General features: G+C 41.8%; 1 pseudogene; it reads right to left on the minus strand.

Moving 5' to 3' along the window:
* Nucleotides 1-13,352: 13,352 nt before the first annotated feature.
* On the minus strand, nucleotides 13,353-14,399 carry LOC111551887 (annotated as a pseudogene).
* Between the last annotated feature and the right edge of the window lie 1,174 nt (nucleotides 14,400-15,573).

The raw sequence follows: 15,573 nt of genomic DNA on the forward strand, positions 1-15,573 counted from the left end.
TGGCCAGGCTGATCTTGAACTCTTGACCTCAGGTGATCCATCTGTCTCAGCCTCCCAAAGTGTTGGGATTACAGGTGTGAGCCACTGTGCCTACCCTATTTTTTTTTTGAGACAGAGTTTCACTCTTGTTGCCCAAGCAGGAGTGCAATGGTGCGCTCTTGGTTCACTGCAACCTCCGCCTCCCTCCCAGTTCAAGCGATTCTCCTGCCTTAGCCTCCTGAGTAGCTGGGATTACAGGTGCCTGCCATCATGCCTGGCTAATGTTTTGTATTTTTTTTAGTAGACATGGGGTTTCACCACGTAAGCCAGGCTGATCTCGAGCTCCTGACCTCAGATGATCCACCTGCCTCGGCCTCCCAAAGTGCTGGGATTATAGGTGTGAGCCACTGCACCCAGTCCTACTTTTTTTTTTTTTTTTTTTTTTTTTTGAGATTGAGTCTAGTTCTGTCGCCCAGGCTGGAGTGCAGTGGCATTATCTTGGCTCACTGCAACCTCCACCTTCTAGGTTCAAGTGGTTATCCTGCCTCAGCCTCCCGAGTAGCTGGGATTACAGGCGCCTGCCACCATGGCCAGCTAATTTTTGTATTTTTAGTAGAGATGGATTTTCACTGTATTGGGCAGGCTGATCTTGAACTCCTGACCTCATGATCCACCTGCTTCGCCCTCCCAGAGTGCTGGGATTACAAGCGTGAGCCACCATGCCTGGTCCCTGGTCCTATTTTAAATTTTTTTGAGAGACAAGGTCTTGCTCTGTCACCCAGGCTTCAGTGCAGTGGCATAATCACAGCTTGCTGCAGTCTCAAACTCCTGGGTTCAAGCAATCTTCCTGACTCAAGCCTCCGGAGTAGCTGGGACTATAGGCACACACCACCACACCCAGCTAATTAAAAAGAATTTTTGTAGAGACAGGGTCTTGCTGTGATGCCCAGGCTGGTCTTGAACTCCTGACCTCAAGCAATCCTCCTGCCTTGGCCTCCCAAAGTGCTGGGATTACAGGTGTGAGCCACTATGCCTGGACTCTTTTTATTTTATTTTATTTTATTTTTTGAGGCAGAGTCTCGCTCTGTCACCTGGGCTGGAGTGCAGTGGCCGGATCTCAGCTCACTGCAAGCTCCGCCTCCCGGGTTTACGCCATTCTCCTGCCTCAGTCTCCCAAGTAGCTGGGACTACAGGTGCCTGCCACCTCGCCCGGCTAGTTTTTTGTATTTTTTTTAGTAGAGACGGGGTTTCACCAGGTTAGCCAGGATGGTCTCAATCTCCTGACCTCATGATCCGCCCGTCTCGGCCTCCCAAAGTGCTGGGATTACAGGCTTGAGCCACCGCGCCCAGCCCAACTCTCTTTATTTTCAAGGTAATGTGTACTTAACAATATTTGGAAAATATAAAATAATATAAAAAAGAAACTACTCATTCTCTTACCTTGGAATAACTTTTATTAGCGTTTTGGTATACTTCCAATAATTTTGTGTGTGTGTGTGTGTGTGTGTGTGAATTGATGTTTCTTTTTTATATATTGTCAAGGTAGATGTACAGTTTTGATGCTACATTTTTTTGTTTAACACTTCATCTTTTTTATTTTTTTGAGACGGAGTCTCACTCTGTGGCCCAGGCTGGAGTGCAGTGGCATGATCTCTGCAAGCTCCGCCTCCTGGGTTCAGGCCATTCTCCTGCCTCAGCCTCCTGAGTAGCTGGGACTACAGGCGCCCATCACCACACCGGGCTAATTTTTTGTATTTTTAGTAGAGACAGGGTTTCACCATGTTAGCCAGGATGGTCTCAATCTCCTGACCTTGTGATCCACCCGCCTCAGCCTCCCAAAGTGCTGGGATTACAGGCGTAAGCCACCACTCCCGGCTAACACTTCATCTTAAACATTCCTCATTTTTGTAATTATATCATCTTTTAAAATAATGTTTATAATTTAAAAATTGTTGTATAGTGTTTCATCGTTAATATGCAGTAATTTACTTAGCCATTCCCGTTTGTTGGATGTTTAAATTATTTCACATTCATTATTATTAGATCTAATATCTGAACATTGTTGTGCTTAAAATTTTTCCATGTTTACATGTTTTTCCTTAGGATTAATAACGGGAAGTATAATTAGTGAATAAGAAAAAATAAGGCCAGGTGCAGTGGCTCATGCCTGTAATCCCAGCACTTTGGGAGGCCAAGGCAGGAGGATCACTTGAGCCAAGGAGTTCGAGACCAGCCTGGGAAACATAGTGAGACCCCATCTCTACAAAAAAATAAAAAAATAGCCAGGCATGATGCATGCCTATAGACCTAGCTACTCAGGACCTGAGGTGGGAGGATTGCTTGAACCCAGGAGTTTGAAGCTGCAGTGAGCTATTATCATACCACTGTACTCCAGCCTGGGTGATAGAGTGAGACTCTGTCTTTTTTTTTTGAGATGGAGTCTTGCTCTGTTGCCCAGCCTGGAATGCAGTGGCACAATCTCAGCTCACTGCAACCTCCACCTCCTGGGTTCAAGCAGCTGTCCTGTCTCAGCCTCCTGAGTAGCTGGGATTACAGGCATGCACCACCACGCCCGGCTGATTTTTGTGTTTTTAGTAGAGACAGGGTTTTGCCATGTTGGTCAGGCTGGTCTCAAACTCCTGACCTGCCTTGGCCTCCCAAAGTGCTAGGATTACAAGCATGAGCCATTGTGTGAGGCTGACCATGTCTCTTAGAAGAAAAAAAAAAAAGAAAAAATGAAAAAATGAAAAAATTTAAGGCTTTTGATAAATATTGCCAAATTGCTTGCCAAAGAATGTACTGTGGTCTGAATGTTTTTGTTCCCTCACCAAATTCATACGTTGAAACCTAATCTCCAATGCAATAATATTAAGTAGTGGGGCTTTGGGGAGGTAATAAGGTCATGAGGACTCTGCCCTCATGAATGGGATTGGTGCTCTTATAAAAGAGGCTTGAGGGAGTCTTTTTGCTCTTCCACTATGTGAGGACTCAGCAAGAAGGCACATCTGTGAAGCAAAAAGCCATCACCAGACACTGAATCTGTGGCTCTTTGATCTTGGACTTCCCAGCTTCTAGAACTACAAGAAATAAATTTCTTTGCATATTACCCAGTCTAAGACATTTAAAAAAATAATAGCCTGAATGGACTAAGACAAAGGTGCAGTAGTTTTCAAACACACTTTCACATATGTTATCTGATTTGATGGCATAACAGACTCCACTTAGGCAGGGCAGATACTATTAGCCTCACTTGCTAGATGAGGAAATTGAGGTGCATAAAGTATGAATGTATTAAGCAGGCTTATTCACCTGACACTTAACAATTTGAACTAGGAATTGTGTGAAATGCAAAATGAATAAACTCAAAGTTGAGTTGATGAGATAGATATAGACACCCATAAGTATAAAACAAGGTTGCCTAAGAGAAGGCACAGAAGAGGTAACAAGGGCAATGAATTAGTGCCCAGATTTCTCTGGGTGTTGAGCTCTCTTTCAGCCAGGGCCATGTAAAAACACTCTGGGGTGGCAGATGAGGGTAAGGAGGCATATGGAAGAGGGGGTGCTTCTGAGTTGGGCTGTACAAAGCTGAAAAGGATTTCCATAAGGCCTGGTACAGAGATAAGGGATTGGTGGAGGGGTATAGCAGGTTATTCCAGATAGTGCAAGCAAATGGATATGGGGAGAATAAAAGAGGACACACACACACACACACACACACACACATTATATATATATATACACACACACATTTTTAATATATATATATATATATATATGTATTTTTTTTTGAGACGGAGCCTTGATCTGTCACCTAGGCTAGAGTGCAGTGGTGCCATCTTGGCTCACTGCAACCTCTGCCTCCCATGTTCAAGAGATTCTCCTGCCTCAGCCTCCCGAGTAGCTAGCATTACAGGTATCTGCCACCATGCCTGGCTAATTTTTGTATTTTTAGTAGAGACGGGGTTTCATCATCTTGGCCAGGCTGGTCTTAAACTGCTGACCTTGTGATCCACCTGCCTTGGCCTCCCAAAGTGCTGCAATTACAGGCATGAGCCACTGCACCCGGCCAAAGAGGTAATATTTTAAAAATAATTTTTAGTTAAACAAACAACCACTTTTGTGTTTTAGAAATATACTGATTTTTGGCTGGGCGTAGTGGCTCACACATGTAATCCCAGCACTTTGGGAGGCCAAGATGGGTGGATCACGAGGTCAGGAGTTCAAGACCAGCCTGACCAAGATGGTGAAACACCGACTACTAAAAATACAAAAAGTAGCCAGGTGTGGTGGCGGGTGCCAGTAATCCCAGCTACTCTGGAGGCTGAGGCAGAGACTTGCTTGAACCCGGGAGGCGGAGGTTGCAGTGAGCCGAGATCATGCTACTGCACTCCAGCCTGGGCAACAGAGTGAGACTCTGTCTCATAAAAAAAAAAAAAAAAAAAAGAAATACACTTATATTCTTGGACTCTGGTAGAAGGATTTTGCTAAAAATATTGTTTCATCCTATCCTGTTACTGGCTTTCAAAATCAAAAAGCGTTCACTTGTAATACTTTTCTTTAAAAATAAACATCCCAGGATTGTTTTCATCCTTTTTGTTAATTAACCCTTAAGCATGGTGCTAAAATACTGGGCTCGTTTTTTTGTACTGCATGACCAAACTCCTACATTTTGAACCACTTAAACACTTCTCTTGAGAGCCAGACATCCCTAGTAGTGTGTGCTCACAATAGCTAATGGCTTAACAAGCACTGTCAGGCAGCCTCACATTTCAGCTGCTTGTTTTGCTGAAGGCAGATAATTTATGCTACATCCCACAGCACAGACCAAGTACAGAAAACCAGAGAGGAATGTTAATGGAAAAAATTACAAATTCTTAAAGTGACAGGGCTTTTATAACTCTTTTAATCAGTTTGCAGTGTTATCAGATTATGTGAAAGTTTGAATGAAATGTGGAAAATGATAAATGAAAGAAGTTTGTAAGAATCAACAAATACAGTATATTTGATTTAAAACACAGCACATAGTAGGCATTCAGAAATGTTTTTTGAATGAATAAGTGAGTGGGTGTGTTTTTATTTTCTGATGTACTTAATATACATTTTATTTTGTTACTACTAAATTTTACTGAACTGGCAAATTTTTAAATATGTGGAATGAATTGTAAGACTGACAACTCTTTAAGCAAATGTAGTCTAATTTTTGCTAGAATTTTTTGAGACATTTGCCTTATTTTATAGCTATGGCTTAATCATAAATATGGGCAGAATATTAATCATAGCTCTCAGACAATTCAGATTTTTCAGTTACCTCAGATAAATTTTCTCCTTAGTTTAGTTAGAGCACAATAGTAAGAGCAAAATTGTAGGGTGGACCAATCTAAAAGTGTTATGATACCCTGGGTAAATTAGTTCTTCCTAGGAAAGACTGACACATTTTCTTCAAATAGAAAAGTTACTTCTGGTGATTCTCAAAAAACACTATATTTTACTTTCTTTGTTCAGAGAGTTAGGCTTTAAATTTGGTTAACAAATAGCCCTCTGATTTTTTTTTCTTTTGTAATAAAGGCAACAATACCTACCAATTATTAAATACTTTTCATTGGTAGTGACTGTACTAAGGCCTGTACTGAGGCAGGCATTGCCTCATTTATTTTTATCCTTACTCCAACATTGTGAGGTATATACTATTATCATCCTCATTTTACAAATGTGGAACAGAGGCATAAAGGCAAGGGCACAGAGCCATTAACAGATGGAGCTAGAATCCAAACAGAGCTCTTATTCTAGTATTTAGTCACTGAGTATTTAGTCATTGTCTTTTTTTTTTGAGACAGAGTCTCGCTCTGTCACCCAGGCTGGAGTGCAGTGGCACGATCTCGGCTCACTACAAGCTCCACCTCCCGGGTTCCCGCCATTCTCCTGCCCCAGCCTCCCAAGTAGCTGGGACTACAGGTACCCGCCACCTCGCCCGGCTAATTTTTTGTATTTTTAGTAGAGATGGGGTTTCACCAGGTTAGCCAGGATGGTCTCGATCTCCTGACCTCGTGATCCGCCCGTCTCGGCCTCCCAAAGTGCTGGGATTACAGGCTTGAGCCACCGCGCCCGGCCAATCATTGTCTTTCTATGTGTATGTTTAACTTACCTAAAATAGTTCATAAGGTTTCATTTGAAACTTATCTCACTTGCTAGTGAATGTGCTACTGTTTGATGCTACAGAAACGTTTTCACTTTCTTTCACTTTAACATCCTATTCTCTGGGCCTTAGGAACTAAGAAAGCTAATAAACTTGCCTTTTGAAACAATACTGAAATAGCCAACATTTATTGGCTGCTCACTTTGTGCCAGGCACTTCCTAATTGTTTTACAAACATCTTATTCATTACAACATTCTTCTACTATTCGCTGCTATTTTACAGATCAAAAAATGAAGCTTAGTCAGGTTAAGCAACTTTGCTACTGAAGTTAGGAAATGTTGCTACTAAAGTTAAGCAATGTAGCAAAATTAAGCAAACCCAAATCATACAGGTTAAGTAAATAAGCAGTGGAGTTGGGATTTGAACTCAGGTTGTTTGACTGACAGTTGGCTTACTTAACCACCCTGTTCTTCTGCCTTTTTTTTTTTTTTTTTCCCTGAGATGGAGTCTCACTCTGTCACCTGGGCTGAAGTGCAGTGGCATGACCTCAGCTCGCTGCAACTTCCATCTTCCGGGTTCAAGCGATTCTCCTGCCTCAGCTGCCGAGTAGCTGGCATTACAGGCACCCGCCACCACACCCAGCTAATTTTTTTGTATTTTTAGTAGGCATGGGGTTTCACCTTGTTGGCCAGGCTGGTTTTGAACTCCTGACCTCAGGTGATCTGCCCTCCTTGGCCTCCCAAAGTGCTAGGGTTACAGGCGTGAGCCACTGCTCCCGGCCTTCTGCTGCCTTGTTAAATTAAGTAGTGGGCCTGTCTCTGAGCAGGTTCAGACACCACTTCCCCTCCCTTGTAAAGTATGCCTCTCACTGGCATTCCCAGTCCACCAAGTGAGAAGCCTGCAAAACTTAGACTCCCATAGAACATTGCTCTGAGACCTATCAGGCCTGCACATGTTGGAATGTTCCGTATAGATTTTTTGTTTTCTCATGGTTAGAACATTGACAGCCTTCAAGATTCCCCTGAGGGAAGACAAACTTTTTTCTGACATGTGAGCCACTCTCTGGTTACAGATGGAGGGTGTGGATTGCATCTGTCTTGGGGCTGCTGCTTTCTCTCACTTACCAGCTGAAATGCCCCAAGCACTTGCCTGCTTATTTTTGTTCTTCCACTATTTCCCACCATTTTTTTTCCCCTTACAGTGAAGCACAGATCTTTCTGTTTCATGTGGCACCAGCTGTCTGGTTTGCTCCCTCTGTACCTGTTACCAGCAGCTGGAGCAAATGGGAAATAATACATTTGGTAGAATGGTGTTGACCCATGAGGCCTACCTTTGTTAGCTCAGTGGGTACCCTCCACAGGAGAAACAGTGTGAGTTTTTGTAATCTTGCTACTCTCCCTGGGAGGTCTTTTAAGGGCTGAGCACCTAAAGATGTTTTTCTATCAGACTTTTTTTCCCCCCCCACCTAGGTTCCATCTTGCATTCCACTGCTAAATCAGATTAAAACCAAAAAAACTGACACCTGTGATGGAACGTTACAGTTCACAACTGCTTTTATATTCATTCTCTCATTTAACCCTTACAACCACCTGGTGGTAAGTATTATACATACATTTAGGTATGAGAAAACTGATTTAGCTGGTGGTTGAGGTGGCTCATGCTTATAATCCCAGCATTTTGGGAGGCTGAGGCAGAGGGATCACTTGAGCCCAGGAGTTTGAAAACAGCCTGGGCAACATAGGAGAGCCTATCTCTATAAAAGAAAAATAATTTAACAAAAAATAAAAGAAAAATGGCGCCGGGCGTGGTGGCTCAAGCCTGTAATCCCAGCACTTTGGGAGGCCGAGACGGGCAGATCACGAGGTCAGGAGATCGAGACTATCCTGGCTAACACGGTGAAACCCCGTCTCTACTAAAAAATACAAAAAAACTAGCCGGGCGAGGTGGCGGCGCCTGTAGTCCCAGCTACTCGGGAGGCTGAGGCAGGAGAATGGCGTAAACCCGGGAGGCGGAGCTTGCAGTGAGCTGAGATCCGGCCACTGTACTCCAGCCTGGGCGACAGAGCGAGACTCCGTCTCAAAAAAAAAAAAAAAAAAGAAAAATGGCATAGAGTAGTTAAGTCATTTGTTGAAGATCATGCAGTCCAATATACTTTTGCCAGGAAATCCCTGTTCCTTTCTACTATCTGATACTATAGTAGCTTTTTTCCTTTTCTTTTCTTTTCTTTGTTTTTTTGAGACGGAGTCTTGCCCTGTCCACCCAGGCTGGAGTGCAATGGCACTATCTCGGCTCACTGCAACCTCCACCTCCCGAGTTCTAGTAATTCTCCTGCCTCAGCCTCCTGAGTAGCTGGGATTACAGGCCTGCGCCACCACGCCTGGCTAATTTTTGTATTTTTAGTAGTGACGGGGTTTTACCATATTAGTCAGGCTGTCTCAAACTCCTGACCTCATGATCCGCCTGCCTCGGCCTCCCAAAATGCTGGGATTACAGGCATGAGCCACCGCGCCTGGCCTATAGTAGCTTTTTAAGTAGCATGATTATCAAGTTGAGTGAAACTCTTGAGAGGTGTTTTATACCATGTAAACTCTTTGTAGCAGAGAGCATTTGGAATTTGGAGGTCAGCACAAGTGACCAAGCTGTGGCAGGTGTTCAATAAATTGTTGAACTGAGCTGGTCAGATATTGTCACTAACCTGAAATATGCAATTCAGCCTCAGGGAACCCTTTTAATCTCGTTTGCCTTGTATTCTTTTACTGCCCTGATGGTCTCAAAGCGTTGTTGTAAGGATCAAATGAGATAACCTATAGCTTTACAGAGTAATATAGAAATGTAAGGAATTATCTTTATGCCAGTGTTTTAAATTTTGAATTTTTCTGGCAAATACACTTTCTATTTCCTTTATGAATATTTTTTTTTTGAGATGATCTGGTCTCAAAAATGCTGTGGGAGTATTTTAGTGACTGATTGTATCCCTCTTTAAAAAAGAAAAGTAGAAGGAAAATGGAGAACAAAAAAGAACAAGGGTTAATGGGAAGTGGAAAGGGTAAGTTTTAGGCCTTGGAGGCTGCACTTTTAAAGAAAGACAAACAGCAAAACAGTTGAAGAACAAGTAAAAGGCAAACATTTACAGAGTTCTTACTGTGAGCCAGGTGCTGTTCTACATGTTTTGGTGTATTAACTTGATTAATCCTCACAGTGACCTTATGAGGTAGATACTCTTCTTATCTCCACTGTACAGGTGAAGAAACAAGGCACCATGTGGTTAAATAATGTGCAAGCACCTAAGTGGTAGAGCTGGAACTGAGGCTAGTCAGCATTGCTCCAGGGCTCCAGTGCTTCCTTCTTCACTGTGCTGCCTTTGTAATCTGGGAAGTGAGAGAAGCAGCACATGGGTTATCTTTTAGAAAACGGAAGAAAATGCTTAAGGAGAGAGCATTTGATTCTGCTGTAATGTTATTTGTCTTCAAAATACTTTTTGCTCACTGTTAAAACATAGATGAATCAGCAAAGCCATAGGATTGGTAGATAATATTTTTGTCTTTTAGCCTGTCCTTCAGCCAGAACCAGTCCTATCTGCTTTTACTGGTGATTTTCTAAATTTTATTTTTCAGTTTCCTGGTAATTTATTCTTTCCGCCAAACTATAGTGCCAATTGCCTGAGTAAGAATGAGACTTTCTTACTTAGTGTAGTTCTTCTTTCTTTTAGCCTTCTTGCGCTGATTAAAGCTATTATTTCTTTCTTTTTAAATTGAATGTTTTCAATAGGCAATATAGTTCAAAAATAAAAAGAATAAGAAGGCATATTATGAAAATTCTCCTTTCCACTCCTTTCATCATGCTTATTTCCTAAACACCCCAACCCCAATAATCAGTGTTCTTAGTTTGTATTCTCTCTTTTCAGAGTTTCTTTTCTTTTTTTTTTTTTTTCTGGACTGAGTCTTGCTCTGTCGCTCAGGCTGGAATGCAGTGGTGTGATCTTGGCTCACTGCAAGCTTCACCTCTTGGGTGCAAGTGATTCTCCTGCGTCAACCTCTAGAGTAGCTGGGACTATAGGCGCCCACCACCACGACTGGCTAATTTTTTGTATTTTTAGTAGATAGGGGTTTCACCGTGTTAGTCAGGATGTCTCAATCTGCTGACCTCGTGATCCACCCACCTTGGCCTCCCAAAGTGCTGGGATTACAGGCGTGAGCCACCGCACCTGGTGAGTTTCTTTATGAATATAGAAGCAATTATGATTTTTTTAAACACAAAAGGTAATACTATTCTGCATCTTACTTTTTTAACTTACTATATCTTGGAAATCTTTCCATATTACTACTTAGAGAGCATTTTCATTTTTTCCTTTCTTGTGTTTTACAAGATATGGTAATTCATTTTGTGGAGTATACTGTATTGGACCAGTCATTTATTGATGGACATTGGAGGTTTTTAGTCTTTTTAAAGCTACCACTTAAAATGCTTCAGTAAAGGGGCAGGAAAGGTAAAACTAAGACAAGAAGCAACATCTAGAAAATCTCCAGATATAAAGTTGTGATCTAGGAGGCAGGAATGAAAAAGTTCCGGATCTGCCTTGTGATGGGGCACATCTGGAGTGCCAGAGGCTTGCATTTTGACTACACCTGTTCTAGTTGGAGAAAGAAGGAAAACAACTAGCATGGTGAAACCTCAACACACCTGAGCTTGGTTTACTGCAAAGTCTTGGGGTGAGGACAGATTGACAGCTGGTATATGAACTGCCCAAAGGTAAACTCTTGTAATAAAGAAATTGATGGCATGATAGATAGAAGTGAGATAAGCGCTATTATCCATAGGTAAACTTCTTTCAACACACTGCTACCAATTCTCATATATAACTTGCAGTGGAAAAAAATTAGTTCAACAGCTCTATTCCTAAACCTTTAAGTAAGCTCTGACACCTTATCAAAGAGCAAAAGAGTAGATTTGTCTTTGTACCTTGGACACATGTCAAATAAAAAACCTCAGCAAAGGGTAAAGTGTTTAAAAAAGAAATGAAATACCTTAAACCTATGATATTTAGTACTTTATTAAATGCTTCTTTTGATGACAGTGTCAAGGAACAGTTTAATCTTAGGCTTTCTGAGGTTAATAATCACATATGTGGGATTTTATGTCATAGTTTTGATATGGATTCATGGTTTTATACTGTTGATAAATAAGAAATAGCTTGTAAGCTATCATAGATCATCACTGTACTTTAAAAAATGGAATATAGCTGAAAAACGCAAATATATAATTTACAACAGTGTTACACAAATGTGATTTTAGGGATTGACAGTGAAATGTAAGATTTTTTTGTTTTGTTTTGTTTTTTTGAGATGAGAAGAGTCACACTCTGTTGCCAAGGTTGGAGTGCAGTGGCATCATCATGGCTCACTGTAGCCTCAATTTCCTTGGCTCAAGCGATCCTCCCATTTCAGCCTGCTAAGTAGCTAGGACCATAGCTGCATGCCAACACACCTAGCTAATTTTGAATTTTTTATAGAAATGGAGTCTCCCTATGTTGCCCAGGCTGGTGTTGAGCTCCGGTGCTAAAGCAATCCTTTCATCTTGGCCTCCCAAAGTGCTGAGATTACAGGCGAGAGCCTCCATGCTCAGCCTGATATTTCAAAATGTTACCGTTGCAAAGGATTTTCTGATCTGCCTGGTTAAGAAAGAAAACTTAATATTGCTTCTGATATTCAGCTATAAACTCAAGGGTTGTTTTGGAGGGACTGGTTTTTTATTTCAGAAAGATACTTATCAATATTCAGTATCAAAACAGTTGCACTATTGATTTCTCTTTCTCCCAATCGGCCCCAAAGAGGCCACATCAAAGGAGAGTGCATTTTAGGCCAATAAGCTGCAGAATGTACACCTAACAGATCTCATAGAAACCTTACCAGAAAATGGGGACTGGGTAGGGAAAGCAGCTTTAAAAGATCAGCAAACTGCCAGCCCATGGACTGTAGAGGCTGTCACAGCCAGAAGGGGGTGGCCAGGGTGCCACAAACCCAAGGAAGCAAAGTTTCAAAATAATACAAAATTTAAAAAAAGTTTTGTATATAAGGTATTCAAGATTTCTCTAGTACTGACTGATACAAAGCACAATGAGATGGCACTTTTAGAGACAGCAGCTTCAAACCCAGAAAAGACTAATGAGGTGAGTTTTACATGGCTGAATCAGTGGCAAAAACATAATCTTCCTTTCTTTCTTTCAAGGAGGTAGGAAAGCAATTAAGTGGTCACCTCAACCTAAGGGGCACATGATCCATTCTATAAATTTGGTCACTTTTAATGAAAAAAAAATTGAAATAACGTTGTCCAAAGATATCTTTCTCTTTTTTTGAGACAGAGTCTTGCTCTGTCGCCCAGGCTGGAGTGCAGTAGCATGATCTGGGCTCACTACAACCTCTGTCTCCCGGGTTCAAGTGATTCTCCTGCCTCAGCCTCCTGAGTAGCTGGGATTATAGGTGCGTGCCACCGCGCCTGGCTAATTTTTGTATTTTTGGTAGAGACGGGGTTTCACCATGTTGGTCAGGCTGGTCTCAAACTCCTGACCTCGTGATCCACCTGCCTCGGCCTCCCAAACTGGTGGGATTACAGGCGTGAGCCATGGTGCCCAGGCAGGTTTTCAGCTTTAAGATATCTTTTTTGTTTTTTTTTTGTTGTTGTTTGGCTAACTCCTCCTGGAATCATCTTTCTGGTTTGACTGGTACTTTGTACAGAGCAAAGATGTTTCTCATAGTGGAGTCTTTTCCTGGGCTCTGTTTGGCTCTCAGTAAGGCAGGCCTATACTTTTTCCTCTCCTCTATGGAGAGGGCAATATGCATTAAGCTGAAAAGTCACCTTCTGAAAGTGAGAAAGGGGTTAGATTGCTGCTTCAGAGCTGTGGAATTATTTGGAATGTTTTGCAAATGGTTGCTACAAAACAACAAAAACGGTAATTACAAAATGTGTACATCACAACATGCTTTTAAAGACACTATGCATTGTGCTCACATTCCCTTAAATGTTGTTTCCAAAGGTGCTCAGCCTTTAGCCCAGCTGGAATCTCCAGGAAGACGCAGAGACAGTTTGGCAAAAAAAGAAACAGGGGAGGAGGGGGCTGCGAAAGTAGAAAGCAGCCCCCAAGTTAAAGATCAGCCCTCAGTTAAAGATCAGCTCTAGGCAGGCCGGCCTCAGGCCGAGTCAGGAACAAAGGGAGGAGCAGCAGCAGGGTAGGACTGGGGTGTTCTACATCTCATTCAGGTCAAGCAGAGTCTGGTACAGCATCCTTTGTGCACAGAGGTTCTCCTCTTTGTTGCATTTCAGTTTATCTTCCAAAGTCATCAGTTACATTTTCCAGCTTGGCTACCAGTCTCTCAGTAAACTCAGCAGGCGTCTCTGCCCCCTTGAGTTCATCAGTGAGAATCTTGATCTCTTCCTCATATATGTCTTCTTTTTGAGAGTCCTTTTCTTCAGCATCACTTAGACACTTCAGGTTCTGGTCCATCAGTCTGATCTGCTCATCTGTCTCTTGTCAGTGGGACTCTGCCAGCTCAGCTCATTCGTCTGTGCATTCCAAGTCTCCTTCAATGATCACCAACTTACAAGCCACCTCCTCATACTTCTTATCTGCCTCTTCTGCAATATGCTTAGCTTCTTTGAGTTGTATTTCCTAGAGTTTCATCTTTTTTTTGTTTGTTTGAGATGGAGTATTGCTGTGTTGCCAGGCTGGAATGCAGTGGCGCGATCTCAGCTCACTGCAACCTCCGCCTCCCGGGTTCAAGTGATTTTCCTGCCTCAGCCTCCCAAGTAGCTGGGACTACAGGCGTGTGACACCACACCCAGCTAATTTTTTGTATTTTTAGTAGAGATGGGGATTCACCTTGTTGGCCAGGATCATCTCGATCTCTTGACTTCGTGATTTGCCCAGCTTGGCCTCCCAAAGTGCTGGGATTACAGGTGTCAGCCACTGCGCCTGGCCCTTTTCTTCAGATCTTTTAAGGCCTGGTTTTCAATAACCTTCATACCTCTTTCACTGTCATCAGCAACTTTTTCTGCTTCTTCCAGCTTTTGCAAGGCAGTGGTCAGGCACTCCTGAGCATGGTCCAGCTCCTCTTCAACCTGCTGGATCCTAAGGTTCAAGGAGGCCACCTCAACCTCAGCCTGTTCCCGGGCCCACCTTTCTCCCCCAACTTCTCACTGGAGGTGCTCAGCTCTCTCCTCTGCATCATCTGCCTGCTGCTGCAGAACCTGGATCTTGCACTTCACTTCCTCCATGGTGGTGATCTCAGCCATGGTACCCACCCAGCTACTCCTTGCACTCTGGTTCCTGCGCTGGTTCTTGTGCTCAGCATTGCAGCTGCTTCTCCTTTCTTTTATTTTCTGTATTAAGTTTTGTTTCCTTTTGTTTTTAAAGCAACAGATGAAAGGAGATAAAAATGTCAAGGAAATACTGACTTGAACTTTATAAATATTGGTTCTGAGTGGGGATGATAAAGCAGATAAAAAAAGGAACTGAAGTATGACTGAAGGAATCAGATTTCTCTAACCTTGATTTTCAAATGGTGCATTCTGTGGATATAACTATAAGTAGCAAGATTGTTTAGCATTTGGAGTTAAATTGTGAGGAAGTTATCAGGACACATTTTGTGTTCTTCATTACTTTGAGAAACTTTTCTGAGGTTCATTGAGAAAAATATTTTTAAACTCTGTGAAATCCGAGTAACTCTGGAGGAAAAGCAACTTGAGTAATTTGTTCTTTCCTCTTTGAGGTTTGATAAGGTGTAAAAATGTATTTAACAAAGGCAACTTCTTTTTCCTTAAAAAAGTTTTTTTTAAGTTTTTTTAAAGAAGTTTTTTTAACCCTGAAAAAGTTTTTTTAAAAAATTCAATGCAGTGTGTTAATTTTATGCTCTCTATAAATACATTTTTTTGAATATTTAAGGTAACAGTTTCAGAAACATAACTGAATAGCTTGCTTGTTCTTGAACAAAGAGTTTGAATCTATGGTGAACTAAATTAAGTTATGTCTTCCCAAGTAGTCCACTTAGACACTGACTTGTTACCCTCTTTCTCAAGTCCAGTTTTTCCGAGACTAGACCAGTTACATTAGGATCACTTTGGGTCTTTAGGTGTGATTATTGTATTGTGATAATGCTAAAAATATTCATTCTTTTTATAGGTACAAACTGAAGTGTTAGTGGATAAAATGTTGAGATATTTGGGATTATTTTAAAAATAAATTAGGATGAAGGGTAAGTGAGTGGCAATGTAGATGAAACAAGACTGGCCATATGTTTATTTATGGAAGGTGAATGAGGAGTATGTGGGTAATGTTATAGTATTCTCTCTAATTTAGTTTAGGTTTAAAATTTCTATTGCAAATAGTTAAAAGAATCACTTGTGGTCTTGTTGAAAATTTAGATTCCTGAACTCCACCACAGATCTCTTAAGTCAGAGTCTCAAGGAT

The sequence above is a fragment of the Piliocolobus tephrosceles genome, chromosome 8 (assembly GCF_002776525.5).
Source record: "Piliocolobus tephrosceles isolate RC106 chromosome 8, ASM277652v3, whole genome shotgun sequence".
NCBI lineage: Eukaryota > Metazoa > Chordata > Mammalia > Primates > Cercopithecidae > Piliocolobus > Piliocolobus tephrosceles.